This window comes from Sylvia atricapilla, chromosome 23 (assembly GCF_009819655.1).
Source record: "Sylvia atricapilla isolate bSylAtr1 chromosome 23, bSylAtr1.pri, whole genome shotgun sequence".
In the NCBI taxonomy this organism is placed as follows: domain Eukaryota; kingdom Metazoa; phylum Chordata; class Aves; order Passeriformes; family Sylviidae; genus Sylvia; species Sylvia atricapilla.
Genome location: NC_089162.1, coordinates 6,764,154 through 6,768,361, shown reverse-complemented (window position 1 = coordinate 6,768,361; position 4,208 = coordinate 6,764,154). Strand labels below are relative to the sequence as shown.

The 4,208-nt window shown below is 52.1% G+C and overlaps 1 long non-coding RNA gene across 1 annotated transcript; it reads right to left on the bottom strand.

The window, feature by feature from the left end:
- Positions 1–2,740: 2,740 nt before the first annotated feature.
- Positions 2,741–3,865, bottom strand: LOC136370998 (uncharacterized). The gene is made up of 2 exons (XR_010745264.1): positions 3,795–3,865; positions 2,741–3,523 (listed from the first exon to the last, which is right to left on the bottom strand). It is a non-coding gene; the product is annotated as an uncharacterized lncRNA (long non-coding RNA).
- Between the last annotated feature and the right edge of the window lie 343 nt (positions 3,866–4,208).

The window sequence follows — 4,208 nt, the reverse complement described above, 5'->3', positions numbered from 1 at the left end:
CTGGCTCTCCCAGGGATGGGATGCTGGGTGTCCCAGGGATGGGATGCTGGGTGTGCCAGGGATGGGATGCTGGCTCTCCCAGGAATGGGATGCTGGCTCTCCCATGAGGATGCTGGCTCTCCCAGGGACCGTCACCACAGCAGCAGCAGCAGCAGCAGCAGCGGGGTGGGGCCGCGGTTTCAGCGCTGGTTCCTGGCAGGGTGACAGCTCCGTGGGCTGGCAGCTCAGCTCAGCTCTGTGCCCAGGAGCGGAGCCAGCACGGCGCTGTGGCTGGCGCGGCCGCCTGTGCTGCAGACAGAGGATCCCGGAGCTCGTCCCGCCCGGCGGCCCCGGGGAATCAGCTGCCGGCGCCGGGTTTGATCCGTCCCCCGAGGGCTGCTGCTCCCCACGGCAGACACAACAGCCACAAAGAGGAGGGAAACATTCCAGAACTCCATCACTGGAGGCGGCTCCCCCTAGAATCATTAACAGTCTCACCAAGAAAGCACCAAAAACCCCCTTGTAATTCCTGAAGCCTGGACTCCAATTAATTTTTTTTTAATTGTCGTAAGCAAGAGGAAAAAAATCTGCACAGGCAGGACAAATGTTCTCCTAATTACCTAAACACTTTATTAACCAACGCTAATTAAAGCATTTCTTGCAGTCTGACAAATGTCTGGAATTACTCAATTCAGAAGTTAGTTTTGTCTCCTGTAATTTATACAGCAATGGAAAGTTGGGAAGGGGGGGGGAATATCTTTCAACTAATGTTTTTTTATTAAAGCTGACAGCAATAATTAGTTATTTGCTACTAATGGGGTGGCCCCTGGAGGGAAATTTGCTGAGATGGATGGCTTGGGTTCACGCCAGCAGTAATTGGTCTGAGCCTTGGTCAGGGGCTGGCAGGGCGTCCCGAGTGCAGGCAGCCCTGGGCTCCAGCCCTGCCTCCAGCCCAGCCTCCCGCAGCCCCAGCACCTCTGGACACAGAGCCCGGCACAAGTGCAGCAGGAAATGGGGCTGGAAGTTGGGGACTGCACCTGGGAGTTTACAGGGAGCTCCTGTTTCTCTGGGAATGAGGGGTTTTGGTTGGGCCACCCTGAAGGACAGGGGCTGGGGAGAAGAAGGGATCCACAATAAAACCTTCATCCCTTTTCTTCCAGGGAATATCTGGTTGTGTTTTCCAGAAAACATTGGAAAAGCATTGGGCCTGGATGTAAAGCTGTGCCTGATAATGAGAGAGAAGAGAAGAGAAGAGAGAAGAGAAGAGAAGAGAAGAGAAGAGAAGAGAAGAGAAGAGAAGAGAAGAGAAGAGAAGAGAAGAGAAGAGAAGAGAAGAGAAGAGAAGAGAAGAGAAGAGAAGAGAAGAGAAGAGAAGAGAAGAGAAGAGAAGAGAAGAGAAGAGAAGAGAAGAGAAGAGAAGAGAAGTTTAATGCTGAGCACTTGCCATGGGCTCTTACCTCACTGTTTCTCATCTCTGGAGTCAACTGACTACACCTCCTTTTAAAAGTAGGTTTCTGGTTTCCACAGACACAGAAAAAGCCCCAATCACAGGAAACTAATGAGTTCTGCAGGTTCAGAAATCAGAATGCAAAGAAAGAGGATCCAGATTTTCTTTTCATCTCCTTTTTTTGAGCTTGACATATAAATTTGAATGCTCACGTTGTCAATACCTTTTGTTTCTCATCCTTCTTATAAACTGCAAATGATCCAATTATAGAGCAAAAGGAACAGAGAAGGGGGAAAGCAAGAGAAATAGAATAATCTATGGGGGAAAGAAAGCAGCTGAGATGAAAAGCTAATGAAACAACAAATCCAAAGCAGCATGGACAAATTAAAGGTGGTCTGGAGCCGGACAGGGAGGGGAGGGCAAGGCAAAGGTCCCTTGGGCCTCCTGCATCTGCACCTGCTCCAGGCTCCTTCCCTCTGGCCGAGCCCCCAGTGGGTTCCAGCACACAGAGGTGACCCAGGGATGTCCCTCTGTGGGCTCAGCCAGACCCACCACGGGCAGCCAGGGACATCCTCTGCAGCCTGGTGTGGAGAGATCTGTGCTCCTCCTCTCCTCTTCCCCAGGAGGGAGAGGGGAAACGTGTCACAGGCCGAGAAAGGCGCTGAAATGGGGCTGGGGGAGAGGTGAGGAACCTTGAGGGGCACGTTAATGCTGAGCTGTCCCCTGCAGGGACCGACACCAAACCCCTGGCTGCAGACAGGGACACGGGGACACGGGGACATGGACACAGGGACACAGGGAATGGGCTCTGGGGCTGCTCTGGGTAAATTGGGACACAGGGAACCGTCCCTGGGGGCTGCCCTGGGTAAATGGCTCTCTCCTGTGGCTGAGCCCTGGGAGCTCCTGCATGAGCTGCGGATCCCTGCGTTCCCACCTGGGAGAGCTCAGAATTCCCATTTCTCTCCCTCCCTGGGAAATACCCACGGTGGCAGCGGGGACAGGAGCAGAGTCCTGGGGGCAGCCCCCAGCCGAGCTCTGGCTGTATCCCTGCATTCCCAGGGGGAACACCACATTCCACTCCCTGCAGACCCCCGGTGCTGCACAGCCCTGGGGACACCAAAAAGGCAACCCAGGAGCAAAAAAACCCCACTTTATTTTAAAGCTTTTAAGGGAATATTGTGAAGAATGGAAAGGGGTTTTGATCTTTCTTTATTCCCCAAACTCTAAAAAAAAAAAAAAAAAAAAAAAAAAAGCTTTTAAAATAAATAGCTGACAATGTCTCTTATTTGAGTAATTCTTTGCCAGCAATAAATGTGTCACTCTAAAGTGCTTTATTTAGAAATAAAAAAATGTTTTTCTTTGTAGAGGGCTCCACGTTACAGCAAGTTACAGGCTGGAAATGAAATCCTCCTCCTCCCCTCGCTGCATCCCCCTCCCTGTGAGATACATTCATATATTCTCCTATAATCTGGTCTAGGTTATAAAAATATAAAAAAAAATAAAAAATAGAGAGACATCTGGCTCTCCCACACATCTGACATTTCCCTTTATGCCTGGTTTAACTTTTTTATGACTGCCTGGGTTCGCTTCATTGGAGAATTTCTTTCTTCAAATGAGTTTCCTGTTTTATGCTGAAATTTTCCTTTAGACAAACCTGGTAATTTTTCAAGTTAAAATGTGTATGTTTTAAGCACTTAGGAAGTTTAAGGATCCGACTGACGGGGACATAAATCCCAGTTTATTCACTCTGGAGTCCCTGTGTCTAACTGATCCTTAAAAAAAAAAATAAAGAGGCAAGAATGAGCCTGGCATATTTTTTACTTGTTTTACAGTAGGGAAAAAAAAAAGCCTCAAACTGTCAATTGGATGAGTAATTTACTAGTGCCTGCTCACACTTCCCAGCCCTCGTGTGCAATCCAGGGGAGGCAGCACCTCATCCCACATCCCTGGTTTAACAGGAGATGGAAAGGGCCCATGGGGTGTCCCTGCTTTGGGGCAGGCTGGGGGGGCCTGGGGGGTTCTGGCTCTGGCCGGGTGCCTTGGGATCTCTCCAGCCTCCTCCTCCTCCCCTCAGCTCCTCTCCTGTGTCCTCCTGGACTCTCCCGTGTCCCCTGGACTCTCCCATGTCCCCTGGATGCTCCTGTGTCCCCTGGACTCTCCCGTGTCCCCTGGACTGTCCCGTGTCCCCTGGACTGTCCTGTGTCCCCCTGGACTCTCCTGTGTCCCCTGGACTCTCCCGTGTCCCCTGGACTCTCCCGTGTCCCCTGGACTGTCCTGTGTCCCCCTGGACTCTCCTGTGTCCCCTGGACTCTCCTGTGTCCCCCTGGACTCTCCTGTGTCCCTTGGACTCTCCCATGTCCCCCTGGACTCTCCTGTGTCCCCCGGGGGCTCCTGTGTCCCCTGGACTCTCCTGTGTCCCCTGGACCCTCCCGTGTCCCCCTGCCCACCCCCAAGTGGCCTTAGCAGAGGGCAGTGGGGTCTGGGGGAGCCCAGCCCCAGCACAGGCTCCGCTTCAGGCTCCATCCAAAGGCCTAATTAAATGTTCAGAGCGCTGACTGCTCGGGATCCAACACAAACAGCTGCAGCAGGCAGAGGGAAAGCAGGGGAATGATGGAGGGGGGTCAGGGGCCGAAGGGAGGGAGAAACCTAAACCAAACAAATTAATTAAGCAAATAAACAGGGAGAGAAATAAGGAAGGGAAAGTGAAGTAAAAGCAGCAGCAGCCCTGGCCGCCAGAGCACTCCTGAGCTGCGGGAGAGCAGGGAAATGTCTCACCAGCCCG